This window comes from Heterodontus francisci, chromosome 46, assembly GCF_036365525.1.
Source record: "Heterodontus francisci isolate sHetFra1 chromosome 46, sHetFra1.hap1, whole genome shotgun sequence".
Classification (NCBI taxonomy): domain Eukaryota; kingdom Metazoa; phylum Chordata; class Chondrichthyes; order Heterodontiformes; family Heterodontidae; genus Heterodontus; species Heterodontus francisci.
In genome coordinates, this window is record NC_090416.1 from 15491165 (window position 1) to 15508009 (window position 16845).

Genomic DNA, 16845 nt, shown 5'->3' on the forward strand with positions numbered 1-16845 from the left:
TCCTGGGCCTGTGGCAACTTGGCTGTCACTCCCTCAGGCCTGATAAATGGTGAGAGCTTATAAACACGGCCAGCTACTGCACTCTGGGACGGAGCCACGCAGAGCAGCATTCAGAAGGGGAATGAGCAATCACCTCTTCACACAGGACAATGTGAGGAGAAGCCCTTGCCAAATCACCAGTCCAGCGGCCAAGAAATCTTGTTATGTATTGCGTGCTTCGGGATAAAGGCACCCGAATATATTCAGAACTCCTGTGTATGCTTATGTTTGTATTTATTGATGTGGGCGTCGCTGGCTAGGCCAGTATTTGTTGCCCCGTCCGTAATTGCCCTTGGAAAGGTGGTGGTGAGTGGCCTTCTTGAACCGCTGCAGTCTTTGGGGTGTAAGTACACCCACAGTGCTGTTAGGAAGGGAGTTCCAGGATTTTGGCCCAGGGACAGTGAAGGAACGGCCAGTACATTTCCAAGTCAGGATGGTTTCTGGCTTGGAGGGGGAACTTGCGGGTTCCCATGCGTCTGCTGTCCTCGGCCTTCCTGGTGGCGGGTTTATAAAGGTGCTATTGAAGGAGTTTCTGCAGTGCATCTTGTAGATGGCACACACCGCACATCCCTGTCCACTGACCTGGCGGATTCTCGGTTTAATAAATAGACCTGCATTTCTGTAGTGCTTTTCACAACCTCAGGACATCCCAAGGTGCTTTACAGTTCGGTGAAACACTGTCGAATTGCAACAGCAATTAACAACACTTGTTAAATCAATTCTGGGGATGTGGGGATGGCTGGCAAGACCGCCATTTATTGCCCATCCCCCGTTGCCCTGGGAAGTTGGTGATAAATGCAATCGACTTGCTTGGCCCGTACAGTGGGCAGCAAAGAGCCAAGTATAGGGTAAAGGCAACAGGTTTCCATCCCTAAGGACATGAGTGAACCCATTAAGTCTTTTTACAACAATCTGACAGCTACACGGTCACTTATTAGATTTTTTAAAAAAAATTCAGACCCTCAGACGATCACAATGGCATTTGAACTCAAGTTCTCTGAATTCTTCGTCCAGTAACACAATCCCCTATGTAAACAGTTGTCTGTAATGGTGTAGTTGCAGGTTGCAACCAGCAGTTGGTGCTGTGGCGCAGGTTTCCAAAAAAAACCTCCAAATTATCTTCTTCAATATGTGGGCAACACTGAGGCAGGCGGACATTTTTCAGGGAATGTGTAAAAATGCTTCCCGCGCAATAAAGGAGAGAAGAACTTGCAATTATGTAACGCCTATAAATTGCATAACATCCCAAGGTGTTTCACAGGAGCATTACAAAGCAAAATTAGACACCAAACCACATACGGCGAGAATAGGACAGGCAACCAGAAGCTCAGTCAAAGAGGTCGGTTTTAAGGAGCGTCTTAAAGGAGGAGAGAGAGAGAGGCGGAGAGGTTTAGGGAGGGAATTCCAGAGCTTAGGGCCCCCAGGCAGCTGAAGGCACGGCCGCCAAAGGTGGAGCGATGGGAATTGGGCGGGGTGGAGAGCAGAGATCTCGAGTGTTGCTGTGCTGGAGGAGTTTACAGAGATAGGGAGGGGATGAGGACGTGGCAGATTTTCAGCAGGAGAAATCTTGTTGCTTTAAAAAAAAGGAAGATAGCTCCGAGTGTAGGAAACAAATACACCTTTAAAAGGCACTGACTGGAGTATAGCTGGGGTACCATTTCTCAGGCACTACCTACCCTGTCCAAATTGGTCTTGTCCAAGCACGGACCTTGAGGGTGAGTATTGTTGGGCTATTTGACCGTGGGGTCCATCACAATCCTCAGCTAGAAAAGCAGCTGTTGTTCCTGATTACGAGCCAGTGACCCACTCCAAACCCTCCCCGATATTCAGACGTCAACCGGGGACCTTCAGAGAAGATTGGAATCAGGCGGTAAACAGGAGCTAATGCACCCCCTCCCCCCCCCCCCCACCCCAACCAGGCTGCATATTGTGACACCATGAGTTGCAGCCAGAATGGAGATGATTGGTTAATCGCCCCCCCCCTGCCAATATCGCCTGGAGACGGTGCTGCTGTAAAGAACCAGAATCAATTTCACGCGCTTAATTTGTGTTCTGTAACTATCCTCCACTCACTGCATTTTTCTGGAGAAATAATCCTGCTTTTATCGGGAGACGTTGCTGCAGTTTGGGTTGTGAGTTCTGTTTTGCTGTAGTTCATTTTGACTCTTTAAGTGGATTCTGTGGACTGTTTGCTGAGTAAGTGGACTCTGCTGTAAGATGGACTGAGAGTCTTGCCGTAAGTCCCACCCTGCCCCAACTCATTGGCTCACACAGCGTCAATAGACACTCCGGTCCTCCCAGTTGTGAACAACCAAGCTGTGGCGCCTCCACACAGCTGAGAAACCCATATATCAAGTCTTACCCATGTAGAGACTGTGATGTGCATACTTTCCCCCATAGTGAAAGACCCCACCCCTCTTTCCCCCCCCCCCCCCCCAACTTGCCAAAGCACAGAGACTCAGCTTGGCAAGAGCCAGCAGGTTACTGTTGGAGTTTATCGCTGTGAGAAGCTGGTACCAATGGAGGCCATTCGTTCCATCATGCCAGTGCTGGCTGCAATTTATTCCAGTCTCCCGCAGCCCTGAAATAAAAGCAAAATACTGCGGATGCTGGAAATCTGAAATTAAAAACAAGAAATGTTGGAAATACTCAGCAGGTCTGGCAGCATCAGTGGAGAGAGAAGCAGAGTTAACGTTTCAGGTCAGTGACCCTTCTTCAAAACTAGCAAATATTAGACATGTAAAAGGTTATAAGCAAGTAAAGCGGGGGTGGGGCAAGAGATAACAAAGGAGAAGGGACAAGGTCACAGAATAGCTGACCAGAAGGTCATGGAGCAAAGACAAACAATATGTTAATGGTGTGTTGAAAGACAAAGCATAAGTACAGATAGGGTGTTAATGGACTAAAAGTTGAACAGCTGCAAGTACAAACATGAAAAAAAAAACTGTGGGTAAGCAAACTGAACAAACTAAGATGAAATAAAATTAAATAAACACACAAAAAATACAAAAATAAATTAAAAAAAGGAAAATGAAAAAAAAAACAAAATAAAAGTAAAATGGGGGGCCCATCATGCTCTGAAATTATTGAACTCAATGTTCAGTCCGGCAGGCTGTAATGTGCCTAATCGGTAAATGAGAAAGTGTTCCAGTGAACATCAACGCAAGCTCGAGGAACAGCATCTCATTTACCGATTAGGCACACTACAGCCTGCGGGACTGAACATTGAGTTCAATAATTTCAGAGCATGACAGCCCCCCATTTAACTTTTATTTGCAGTTATTTTTTTCTTTTTCCTTAAAACATTTTTTGTGTGTGTTTATTTTATTTCATCTTAGTTTGTTCAGTTTGCTTACCTACTTTTTTACATGTTTGTACTTGCAGCTGTTCAACTTTCAGTCCATTAACACCCTATCTGTACTCAGGCTTTGTCTTTCAACACACCATTAACATATTGTTTGCCTTTGCTCCATGACCTTCTGGTCAGCTATTCTGTGACCTTGTCCTATTTACACCTTCTCCTTTGTTATCTCTTGCCCCACCCCCGCTTTACTTGCTTATAACCTTTTACATTTCTAATATTTGCTAGTTTTGAAGAAGGGTCACTGACCCGAAACGTGAACTCTGCTTCTCTTTCCACAGATGCTGCCAGACCTGCTGAGTATTGCCAGCATTTCTTGTTTTTATCCCACAGCCTTGAAACTCTTTCCCTTTCAAGTATTTATCCAATTCCCATTTTGAAAGTTACTATTGAATCTGCTTCCACTGCCCTTTTGGGCAGTGCATTCTGGATCACAACAACTCACTGTAAAAAAAATTCTCCTCATCTCCCCCTCTGGTTCATTTACCGATTATCTTCAATCTGTGTCCCTCTGGTTACCGACACTCCTGCCACTGGAAACAGTTCCTCCTTACTTACTCTGCGAAAGCCCTTCCTCATTTTGAAGAAGTTTCTCCTGAATTCCCTACTGGATTTATCAGTGACTGTCTTACGTTGATGGCCCCTCGTTCTGGTTTCGTCCACAAGTGGAACCATCTCGACGTCTACCCGATCGAAACCCTTTCATAATCTTAAAGACCTCCATCAGGTCACCCCTCAGCCTTCTCTTTTCTGGAGGAGGGGAGTCCCCAGCCTGTTTGGTCTTTCCTGATAGGAGATCGGAGGGGTTACAACTATCATCGGTGTTAAAACACTGCCTCGCCTCCACATTGTGGGGGGCATGCGTTTGTGATGTTCATTCTGGCCCTTGTGGGGAGGCACTTCTTAAGTTTGTAAAAAATCTCTTGTGGCAGAGGGCCAGGATTTCCAAATCAGGCTTCAGCCTTTCCTTTATCATTTTTGTTGTTGTTGTTGTTGACACTTTTGCGGGTTCAGTCCATGCTGTGCCACACATCTGCCAATTAACCTGACAAAGATGCACAGGGGGGAGAAGTGATGCTGATAATTGCCTCCCCCTTTTTTTTGTACATTTCATATTTGAAATTTGTTGCTGTGATGCCCCCCCCCCCCCCCCCCATATCTTAAAATGTCTTTTGGGAAGAACTTTCTCTCTCTGTCTCTCTGCTTTGCAAACTCTTTGTGGTCTGCAGCAAACCTGGGCATCAGAATGCTTTCCCCCCCCCCCCATATAAAAAACTACTTCAGAGAGATTGAGACCAATACTGCAGTGGAATTGACATGCCGAGAGACGCATGCGCTCTGAAATTAAGATAGCCCAAAAAGTGTAAGGGACTGGGAAATTAATTTAAAACTCTGGGGTGCTTTCCTTTTTATATTGTAAGTTCTCGTGAAAGTCACAATTCGATTCACCCGTTCCTGCTCCTGAAAAGCATTTTTTTTTTAATTTAAAAGAGTTATGAATTGTTGCACTGAAGCCCATGCAGTTTTAAAATCATTAATTGGAAGTGTTTAATTCTGCTGTTGAATGACTTTTCTTGCGTGTCTGCTGAACTGCATTGAATGAACTCACCCCCTCCGGCTTTGGCAAGCTGCTGTTCCCACGCCAAGATCCCTCCTGGGCGATAGACGCCAGCTCGGTTTTAAGCAGGAGGTGAGTTGGATTTTTCCCCCCTCTTTTTTTATCTGGGAGGGGGAATGGGAAGGTGTTCTGGTGGATTTTTTTAGGGTCTCTCTCCCCTCTCTCTCTGTCCTGCCCAGAGCGGATTCCTGCCGACTTTCAGCTGCCTGACATTTACCACCTCCGCCTGATTTCAGCCGCAGCCTCTGCGAAGGAGGTGAGACTGAGACAGCGACTCAAGGTGACATCTTCACCCCTCTCCATCCCTCACCTACTCCCTCTCTCCAATCTCCCCCCTCCATTCCTCCCCCTCCTCCCCCCTCCATTCCTCCCCCTCCTCCCCCCTCCATCCCTCCCCCTCCTCCCCCCTCCATCCCTCCCCTCCCCCCCCCTCTCCATCCCCTCTCCATCTCCTCTCCATCTCCTCTCCTCTCCCTCTCCCTCTCTTTCCATCCTCCATCCCCTCATCCCTTCCCCCTCCCCTCATCCCTCCCCTCATCCCTCCGCTCCCCCTCCCCCTCATCCCTCCCCTCCCCCTCATCCCTCCCCTCCCCTCATCCCTCCCCTCCCCCCCTCCCCCTCCCCTCCCCCTCCCCCTCCCCCTCCCCCTCCCCTCATCCCCTCCCCTCATCCTCCCCTCATCCCCTCCCCTCATCCCTCCCCCTCCCCTTCCCCCCTCCCCTTCCCCCCTCCCCTTCCCCCCTCCCCTTCCCCCCTCCCCTTTCCCCCTCCCCTTTCCCCCCTCCCCTTTCCCCCCTCCCCTTTCCCCCCTCCCCTTTCCCCCCTCCCCCTTCCCCCTTCCCCCCTCCCCCTTCCCCCTTCCCCCTTCCCCTCTCCCCCTTCCCCCCTCCCCTTCCCCCCTCCCCTTCCCCCCTCCCCCTTCCCTCCTCCCCCATCCCTCCCCCATCCCTCCCCCTTCCCTCCCCCTTCCCTCCCCCTTCCCTCCCCCCATCCCTCCCCCTTCCCTCCCCCCATCCCTCCCCCTTCCCTCCCCCTTCCCTCCCCCTTCCCTCCCCCATCCCTCCCCCTCATCCCTCCCCCTCATCCCTTCCCTCCATCCCTCCCCCTCCCACTCATCCCTGCCCCTCCCCATCCCCTCCCACTCATCCCTCCCCATCCCTCATCCCTCCCCTCCCTCATCCCTCCCCTCCTTCATCCCTCCCCTCCTTCATCCCTCCCCTCCTTCATCCCTCCCCTCCTTCATCCCTCCCCCCTTCATCCCTCCCCCCTTCATCCCTCCCCCCTTCATCCCTCCCCCCTTCATCCCTCCTCCTCATCCCTCCCCCTCATCCCTCCCCTCCACCTCATCCCTCCCCTCCACCTCATCCCTCCCCTCCCCCTTATCACTCCCCTCCCCCTCAACCGTCCCCTCAACCCTCCCCTCAACCGTCCCCCTCATCCTTTACCCTCAACCCTCCCCCTCATCCTTTACCCTCAACCCGCCCCCTCATCCCTCCCCCCTCATCCCTCCCCCCTCATCCCTCCCCCCTCATCCCTCCCCCCTCATCCCTCCCCCCTCATCCCTCCCCCCTCATCCCTCCCCCCTCATCCCTCCCCCCTCATCCCTCCCCTCATCCCTCCCCTCATCCCTCCCCTCATCCCTCCCCTCATCCCTCCCCCACTCATCCCTCCCCTCATCCCTCCCCTCATCCCTCCCCCCTCATCCTTTACCCTCAACCCTCCCCCTCATACCTCCCCCCTCATCCCTCCCCCTCATCCTTTCCCATCCCTCCTCCCTCATCCTTCCCCACCCCCTCATCCCTCCAGTCCCCCTCATCCTTTCCCCTCCCCCTCATCCTTTCCCCTCAACCCTCCCCCTCATCCCTCCCCTCCACCTCATCCCTCCCCTCCCCCTTATCACTCCCCTCCCCCTCAACCGTCCCCTCAACCCTCCCCTCAACCGTCCCCCTCATCCTTTACCCTCAACCCTCCCCTCATCCTTTACCCTCAACCCGCCCCCTCATCCCTCATCCCTCATCCCTCCCCCTCATCCCTCATCCCTCATCCCTCATCCCTCCCCCTCATCCCTCCCCCCTCCCCCCTCATCCCTCCCCCCTCATCCCTCCCCCCTCATCCCTCCCCCCTCATCCCTCCCCCCTCATCCCTCCCCCCTCATCCCTCCCCCCTCATCCCTCCCCCTCATCCCTCCCCCCTCATCCCTCCCCCCTCATCCCTCCCCCCTCATCCCTCCCCCCTCATCCCTCCCCCCTCATCCCTCCCCCCTCATCCTTTACCCTCAACCCTCCCCCTCATACCTCCCCCCTCATCCCTCCCCCTCATCCTTTCCCATCCCTCCTCCCTCATCCTTCCCCACCCCCTCATCCCTCCAGTCCCCCTCATCCTTTCCCCTCCCCCTCATCCTTTCCCCTCAACCCTCCCCCTCATCCCTCCCCTCACCTTCATCCCTCCCCTCATCCATCCCCTCCCTTTTCATCCCTCCCCCCTCATCCCTCCCCATCACCCTCACCCTTCCCCATGCCTCCACATCCCCCCTCATCCCTCCCCATCCCCCCTCAATCATCCCCATCCCCGCACAACCCACCCCATCCTCCCACAACCCACCCCATCCTCCCACAACCCACCCCATCCTCCCACAACCCACCCCATCCTCCCACAACCCACCCCATCCTCCCACAACCCACCCCATCCTCCCACAACCCACCCCATCCTCCCACAACCCACCCCATCCCCCATCCCCCCTCATTCCTCCCCATCCCCCCTCATTCCTCCCCATCCCCCCTCATTCCTCCCCATCCCCCCTCATTCCTCCCCATCCCCCCTCATTCCTCCCCATCCCCCCTCATTCCTCCCCATCCCCCCTCATTCCTCCCCATCCCCCCTCATTCCTCCCCATCCCCCCTCATTCCTCCCCATCCCCCCTCATTCCTCCCCATCCCCCCTCATTCCTCCCCATCCCCCCTCATTCCTCCCCATCCCCCCCCATTCCTCCCCATCCCCCCTCATTCCTCCCCATCCCCCCTCATTCCTCCCCATCCCCCCTCATTCCTCCCCATCCCCCCTCATTCCTCCCCATCCCCCCTCATTCTCTCCCCATCCCCCCACATTCCTCCCCATCCCCCCACATTCCTCCCCATCCCCCCACATTCCTCCCCATCCCCCCACATTCCTCCCCATCCCCCCACATTCCTCCCCATCCCCCCACATTCCTCCCCATCCCCCCACATTCCTCCCCATCCCCCCACATTCCTCCCCATCCCCCCTCATTCCTCCCCATCCCCCCTCATTCCTCCCCATCCCCCCTCATTCCTCCCCTTCCCCCCTCATTCCTCCCCTTCCCCCCTCATTCCTCCCCTTCCCCCCTCATTCCTCCCCTTCCCCCCTCATGCCTCCCCTTCCCCCCTCATGCCTTCCCTTCCCCCTCATGCCACCCCATCCCCCCTCATGCCACCCCATCCCCCCTCATGCCACCCCATCCCCCCTCATGCCACCCCATCCCCCCTCATGCCACCCCATCCCCCCTCATGCCACCCCATCCCCCTCATGCCATCCCATCCCCCCTCATGCCACCCCATCCCCCCACATGCCACCCCATCCCCCCACATGCCTCCCCATCCCCCCACATGCCTCCCCATCCCCCCACATGCCTCCCCTTCCCCCCTCATGCCACCCCATCCCCCCTCATGCCACCCCCATCCCCCCTCATGCCACCCCATCCCCCCTCATGCCACCCCATCCCCCCTCATGCCACCCCATCCCCCCTCATGCCACCCCATCCCCCCTCATGCCACCCCATCCCCCCACATGCCACCCCATCCCCCCACATGCCTCCCCATCCCCCCACATGCCTCCCCATCCCCCCACATGCCTCCCCTTCCCCCCTCATGCCACCCCATCCCCCCTCATGCCACCCCATCCCCCCTCATGCCACCCCATCCCCCCTCATGCCACCCCATCCCCCCTCATGCCACCCCATCCCCCCTCATGCCACCCCATCCCCCCTCATGCCACCCCATCCCCCCTCATGCCACCCCATCCCCCCTCATGCCACCCCATCCCCCCTCATGCCACCCCATCCCCCCTCATGCCACCCCATCCCCCCTCATGCCATCCCATCCCCCCTCATGCCACCCCATCCCCCCTCATGCCACCCCATCCCCCCTCATGCCACCCCATCCCCCCTCATGCCACCCCATCCCCCCTCATGCCACCCCATCCCCCCTCATGCCACCCCATCCCCCCTCATGCCACCCCATCCCCCCTCATGCCACCCCATCCCCCCTCATGCCACCCCATCCCCCCTCATGCCACCCCATCCCCCCTCATGCCACCCCATCCCCCCTCATGCCACCCCATCCCCCCTCATGCCACCCCATCCCCCCTCATGCCACCCCATCCCCCCTCATGCCACCCCATCCCCCCTCATGCCACCCCATCCCCCCTCATGCCACCCCATCCCCCCTCATGCCACCCCATCCCCCCTCATGCCACCCCATCCCCCCTCATGCCACCCCACCCCCCTCATGCCACCCCACCCCCCTCATGCCACCCCACCCCCCTCATGCCACCCCATCCCCCCTCATGCCACCCCATCCCCCCTCATGCCACCCCATCCCCCCTCATGCCACCCCATCCCCCCTCATGCCACCCCATCCCCCTCATGCCACCCCACCCCCATGCCACCCCACCCCAATGCCACCCCACCCCCCATGCCACCCCATCCCCCCCATGCCACCCCATGCCACCCCATCCCCCCCATGCCACCCCATCCCCCCATGCCACCCCATCCCCCCATGCCACCCCATCCCCCCCATGCCACCCCATCCCCCCCATGCCACCCCATCCCCCCCATGCCTCCCCATCCTCCCCATCCCCCCCCCATGCCTCCCCATCCCCCCCCCATGCCTCTCCATCCCCCCCCCATGCCTCCCCATCCCCCCCCCATGCCTCCCCATCCCCCCCCATTCCTCCCCAACCCCCCATTCCTCCCCAACCCCCCATTCCTCCCCAACCCCCCATTCCTCCCCACCCCCCCATCATTCCTCCCCACCCCCCCCATCATTCCTCCCCACCCCCCCATCATTCCTCCCCACCCCCCATCATTCCTCCCCATCCCCATCATTCTTCCCCACCCCCCCTCATCCCAGCCCATCTCCCCTCACCCCAGCCCATCTCCCCTCATCCCTCCCCCTCCCTCCCCCTCATCACTCCCTCCCATTCCCACACCCCTTCCCACCCTCCCCTCCCTTCCCTCCCCTCCCTTCCCTCCCCTCCCTCCCCTCCCTTCCCTCCCCTCCCCTCCCTCCCCTCCCCTCCCTCTCCTCCCCTCCCTCTCCTCCCCTCCCTCTCCTCCCCTCCCTCTCCTTCCCTCCCTCTCCTTCCCTCCCTCTCCTTCCCTCCCTCTCCTTCCCTCCCTCTCCTTCCCTCCCTCTCCTTCCCTTTCCCTCCCCTTCCCTCCCCTTCCCTCCCCTTCCCTCCCCTTCCCTCCCCTTCCCTCCCCTTCCCTCCCCCTTCCCTCCCCTTCCCTCCCCTTCCATTACCTTCCCTTCCCTCCCCTCCCCTCCCCTCCCCTTCCTTCCCTCCCCTCCCCTCCCCTCCCCTTCCCTCCCCTCCCCTCCCCCTTCCCCTTCCCCTTCCCTTCCCCTTCCCCCTCCCTTTCCCCTCCCCTTCCCCCACACCCCTCCCCTTCCCCCCTTCCCCCCACACCCCCTCCCCTTCCCCCCTTCCCCCCCCACACCCCCTCCCCTTCCCCCCTTCCCCCCACACCCCCTCCCCTTCCCATTTCCCCCCATCCCCCCTCGCCTTTCCCCCCTCGCCTTTCCCCCCTCGCCTTTCCCCCCTCGCCTTTCCCCCCTCGCCTTTCCCCCCTCGCCTTTCCCCCCCTCGCCTTCCCCCCCTCGCCTTTCCCCCCTCGCCTTCCCCCCCTCGCCTTCCCCCCTCGCCTTCCCCCCCTCGCCTTCCCCCCCTCGCCTTCCCCCCCTCGCCTTCCCCCCCTCGCCTTCCCCCCCTCGCCTTCCCCCCCTCGCCTTCCCCCCCTCGCCTTCCCCCCCTCGCCTTCCCCCCCTCGCCTTTCCCCCCTCGCCTTACCCCCCTCGCCTTTCCCCCCTCGCCTTTCCCCCCTCCCTTTCCCCCCTCCCTTTCCCCCCTCCCTTTCCCCCCTCCCGTTACCCCCTCCCCTTCCCCTTCCTCCCCCTCCCCCTTCCCCTTCCTCCCCCGTCCCCCCCTCCCCCCTCCCCCCTTCCCCCCCTCCCCCTTCCCCCCCTCCCCCTTCCCCCCTTCCCCCTCCGCCTTCCCCCTCCGCCTTCCCCCTCCGCCTTCCCCCTCCGCCTTCCCCCTCCGCCTTCCCCCTCCGCCTTCCCCCTCCGCCTTCCCCCTCCCCCTTCCCCCTCCCCCTTCCCCCCTCCCCCTTCCCCTTCCCCCTTCCCCTTCCCCCCTTCCCCTTCCCCCCTTCCCCTTCCCCCCTCCCCCTTCCCCCCTCCCCTCCCCCTTCCCCCCTCCCCCTTCCCCCCTCCCCCCTCCCCCTTCCCCCTCCCCCTTCCCCCCCTCCCCCTTCCCCCCTCCCCCTTCCCCCCTCCCCCTTCCCCCTTCCCCCTTCCCCCCCCTTCCCCCTCCCCCTTCCCCCCTCCCCCTTCCCCCCTCCCCCTCCCCCTTCCCCCCCTCCCCCTTCCCCCCTCCCCTTTCCCCTACCCTTCCCCTTCCCCCCTTCCCCTACCCTTCCCCCCTCCCCCTTCCCCTACCCTTCCCCTTCCCCCCTCCCCCCTCCCCCCCTTCCCCTTCCCCCTCCCCTGCCCCCTCCCCTTACCCCCTGCCCCCCTCCCCTTACCCCCTTCCCCCTCCCCCTTCCCCTTCCTCCCTCCCTCTTCCCACTTCCACTTCCCCACTTCCCCTTCCCCACTTCCCCTTCCCCACTTCCCCTTCCCCACTTCCCCTTACCCACTTCCCCTTACCCACTTCCCCTTACCCACTTCCCCCTTACCCCCTTCCCCCTTACCCCCTTCCCCCCTTCCCCCTTACCCCCCTCCCCCCTTACCCCCTTCCCCCTTACCCCCTTCCCCCTTACCCCCTTCCCCACTTCCCCTTACCCCTTCCCCCCTCCCCTTCCCCCCTCCCCTTCCCCCCTCCCCTTCCCCCCTCCCCTTCCCCCCCTCCCCTTCCCCCCTCCCCTTCCCCCTCCCCTTCCCCCCTCCCCTTCCCCCCTCCCCTTCCCCCCTCCCCTTCCCCCTCCCCTCCCCCCTCCCCTCATTCCCCTCCCCTCATTCCCCTCCCCTCATTCCCCTCCCCTCATTCCCCTCCCCTCATTCCCCTCCCTCCGTTCCCCTCGTTCCCCTCCCTCCGTTCCCCTCGTTCCCCTCCCTCCGTTCCCTCGTTCCCCTCCCTCCGTTCCCCTCGTTCCCCTCCCTCCGTTCCCCTCGTTCCCCTCCCCTCATTCCCCTCCCCTCATTCCCCTCCCCTCATTCCCCTCCCCTCATTCCCCTCCCCTCATTCCCCTCCCCTCATTCCCCCTCCCCTCATTCCCCTCCCCTCATTCCCCTCCCCTCATTCCCCTCCCCTCATTCCCCTCCCCTCATTCCCCTCCCCTCATTCCCCTCCCCTCATTCCCCTCCCCTCATTCCCCTCCCCTCATTCCCCTCCCCTCATTCCCCTCCCCTCATTCCCCTCCCCTCATTCCCCTCCCCTCATTCCCCTCCCCTCATTCCCCTCCCCTCATTTCCCCTCCCCTCATTCCCCTCCCCTCATTCCCCTCCCCTCATTCCCCTCCCCTCATTCCCCTCCCCTCATTTCCCTCTCCTCATTCCCCTCATTCCCCTCCCTCTGCTCCCCTCATTCCCCCTCCCTCCGCTCCCCTCATTCCCCTCCCCTCATTCCCCTCCCCTCATTCCCCTCCCCTCATTTCCCTCCCCTCATTTCCCTCTCCTCATTCCCCTCATTCCCCTCCCTCTGCTCCCCTCATTCCCCTCCCTCCGCTCCCCTCATTCCCCTCCCTCCGCTCCCCTCATTCCCCTCCCTCCGCTCCCCTCATTCCCCTCCCTCCGCTCCCCTCATTCCCCTCCCTCCGCTCCCCTCATTCCCCTCCCTCCGCTCCCCTCATTCCCCTCCCTCCGCTCCCCTCATTCCCCCTCCCTCCGCTCCCCTCATTCCCCACCCCCCGCTCCCCTCATTCCCCACCCCCCGCTCCCCTCATTCCCCACCCCCTGCTCCCCTCATTCCCCACCCCCTGCTCCCCTCATTCCCCACCCCCTGCTCCCCTCATTCCCCTCCCCCTGCTCCCCTCATTCCCCGCCCCCTGCTCCCCTCATTTCCCTCCCCCTGCTCCCCTCATTTCCCTCCCCTGCTCCCCGCATTGCCCCACCGCCCTGGCTCCCCTCATTGCCCCAGCCCCTCATTGCCCCAACCCCGCATTGACCCCGACCCCTCATTGCCCCACCCCTCATTGCCCCACCCCTCATTGCCCCACCCCTCCAGTTCCCCACCCCTCATTTCCCCACCCCTCATTTCCCCACCCCTCATTTCCCCGACCCCTCATTTCCTCCCACCCCTCATTTCCCCACCCCTCATTTCCCCACCCCTCATTTCCCCACCCCTCATTCCCCCACCCCTCATTCCCCCTCCCCTCATTCCCCCTCCCCTCATTCCCCCTCCCCTCATTCCCCCTCCCCTCATTCCCCCTCCCTCCTGCCCTCATTCCCTCCCTCCTCTCCTCCTCTCCCCCTCCTCCCCATCCTTCCTCCCTCCCTCCTTCCCCACTTCCTCCTCCCTCTCTTCTTCCCACTTCCCCCTCCCTCCCTTCCCCACTTCCTCCTTCTTCCCTCCCTCCTCACTTCCCCTACCCTCCCTTCTCACTTCCCCTACCCTCCTCCCTCACTTCCCCTACCCTCCCTCTTCAGCTTCCCCCACCCTCCCTCCTCACTCCCCCCACCCTCCCTCCTCACTCCCCCCACCCTCCCTCCTCACTTCCCCCCACCCTCCCTCCTCACTCCCCCCACCCTCCCTCCTCACTTCCCCCTCCCTCCTCACTTCCCCCTCCCTCCTCACTTCCCCCTCCCTCCTCACTTCCCCCCTCCCTCCTCACTTCCCCCTCCCTCCTCACTTCCCCCTCCCCCCTCCTCACTTCCCCCTCCCCTCCCTTCCCTCCCCTCCCCCTCCTTTCCCTCCCTTCCCTCCCCTCCCCCTCCTTTCCCTCCTGTCCCCCTCCTTTCCCCTCCCCTCCTTTCCCCTCCCCTCCTTTCCCCTCCCCTCCTTTCCCCTCCCCTCCTTTCCCCTCCCCTCCTTTCCCCTCCCCTCCTTTTCCCTCCCCTCCTTTCCCATCCCCTCCTTTCCCCTCCCCTCCTTTCCCCTCCCTCCTTTCCCCTCCCCTCCTTTCCCCTCCCCTCCTTTCCCCTCCCCTCCTTTCCCCTCCCCTCCTTTCCCCTCCCCTCCTTTCCCCTCCCCTCCTTTCCCCTCCCCTCCTTTCCCCTCCCCTCCTTTCCCCTCCCCTCCTTTCCCCTCCTCCCTTCTTCCCTTCCCCCCTCACCTCAGACCTAAGAAGGAACCAGAAAGAAGGAAACGAAGAAAGAAGATACGGACACAAAGAAAGAGACAAGGACAAACGAAAGAAGAAGAAAGAAAAACCCTCCCTCCCTCCCCTTCCCCCCTCCCCTCCCTCTCCTCCTCCTTCCCTCCCCTCCTCTCTCCCTCACCCTCCCCTCCTCGTCTCCCTCACCGTCTCCCCTCCCCTCCTCTTCTCCCTCCCTCCGTCCCCTCCCCTCCTCTCTCCTCTCCCTCTCCCTCCCCTTCCTCCCCCCCTTCTCCCTCCCCTTCTCCCTCCCCTCTTCCCTCCCCCTTCTCCCTCCCCCTTCTCCCCTCACCCTTCAATCCCCTCCCCTCATTCCCCCTACCCCTCATTCCCCCTCCCCTCATTCCCCCTCCCCTCATTCCCCCTCCCCTCATTCCCCCTCGACTCATTCCCCCCTCCCCTCATTTCCCCTATCCCCTCCCTCAATCCCCCTCCCCTCAATCCCCCTACCCCTCAATCCCCCTCCCCTCAATCCCCTCCCCTCAATCCCCTCCCCTCATCCCTCCCTCTGCCCTCATTCCCTCCTCCCTCTCCCTCCTCTCCCCCTCCTCCCCATCCTTCCTCCCTCCCTCCTTCCCCACTTCCCTCTCTCTTCCCACTTCCCCCTCCCTCCCTTCCCCACTTCCTCCTTCCTCCCCTCCCTCCTCACTTCCCCTACCCTCCCTTCTCACTTCCCCTACCCTCCCTCCCTCACTTCCCCTACCCTCCCTCTTCACTCCCCCACCCTCCCTCACTCCCCCACCCTCCCTCCTCACTCCCCCCACCCTCCCTCCTCACTCCCCCCACCCTCCCTCCTCACTCCCCCCACCCTCCCTCCTCACTTCCCCCCCTCCCTCCTCACTCTCACTTCCCCTCCCCCACTCCTCACTTCCCCCTCCCCTCCCTTCCCTCCCCTCCCCCTCCTTTCCCCTCCCCTCCTTTCCCCTCCCCTCCTTTCCCCTCCCCTCCTTTCCCCTCCCCTCCTTTCCCCTCCCCTCCTTTCCCCTCCCCTCCTTTCCCCTCCCCTCCTTTCCCCTCCCCTCCTTTCCCCTCCCTTCCCTCCCCTCCCTTCCCCTCCCCTCCTTTCCCCTCCCCTCCTTTCCCCTCCCCTCCTTTCCCCTCCCCTCCTTTCCCCTCCCCTCCTTTCCCCTCCCCTCCTTTCCCCTCCCGTCCCCTCCTCCCCCCTCCCGTCCCCTCCTCCCTTCCTTTCCCTTCCCCCCTCACCTCCTCCCTCCAATCCCCTTCCCTCCCTTCCCCCTCCCCTCCTTCCTCCAATCCCCTTCCCTCCCTCCCCTCCTCCCTCCCCTCCCCTCCACCCTCCCCTCCTCTCCCCTCCCCCTCCACCCTCTCCCTCCCCTCCCCTCCTCGTTTTCCCTCACTCCCTTCCCCTCCTCGTCTTCCCTCACTCCCCTCCCCTCCTCGTTCTCCCTCCTCTCCTCCCTCCCCTCCTCCCTCCCCTCCTCCCTCCCCTCCTCCCTCCCCTCCTCCCTCCCCTCCTCCCTCCCCTCCTTCCTCCCCTCCTCCCTCCCCTCCTCCCTCCCCTCCTCCCCCCCTCCTCCCCCCCCCCTCCTCCCCCCCTCCTCCCCCCCCTCCTCCCCCCCCTTCTCCCCCCCCCTTCTCCCTCCCCTTCTCCCTCCCCTTCTCCCTCCCCTTCTCCCTCCCCTTCTCCCTCCCCTTCTCCCTCCCCTTCTCCCTCCCCTTCTCCCTCCCCTTCTCCCTCCCCTTCTCCCTCCCCTTCTCCCTCCCCTTCTCCCTCCCCTTCTCCCTCCCCTTCTCCCTCCCCTTCTCCCTCCCCACACTTCCCCACACCTCCCCTCCCCTACTCTCCCCTCCCCCTCCTCGCCCCTCCCCCTCCCCCTCCCACTCTCCCCTCCCCTCACCCTCCCACCCACCTCCCCTCACACCTCCCCTCCTCCCTCTCCCTACCTCCCCTCCCTTCTTCCCCAACTCCCTCCCTCCCTCCCCTCTCCCTCTTCCTCTCCTCTCTCCCCCTCCTCCCTCTCCTCTCTCCCCCTCCTTCCTCTTCCTCCCTCCCCTTCCTCCCTCCCCTCCCTTCCCTCCCTCCCTCTCCCTCCCCTCCCTCTCCCTTGTCCCCCTCCCTCCTCCACTCTGCAAATTCCCTCCATTCTTCCCCCCTCCTCCCCTATCCCCTCCCCATCCCTTCTCCCCCCCCTCCCCCTCCCTCCCCTCTTTGCACCATGAAGGGAGATTGTGTGTATTTTTAGAGATTTCTAATTGTGCCCTGTAGCAGGGAAGGTTTACAAGTGGGGGTGAACTGCTCCTGGTCTCCTTCTCCTA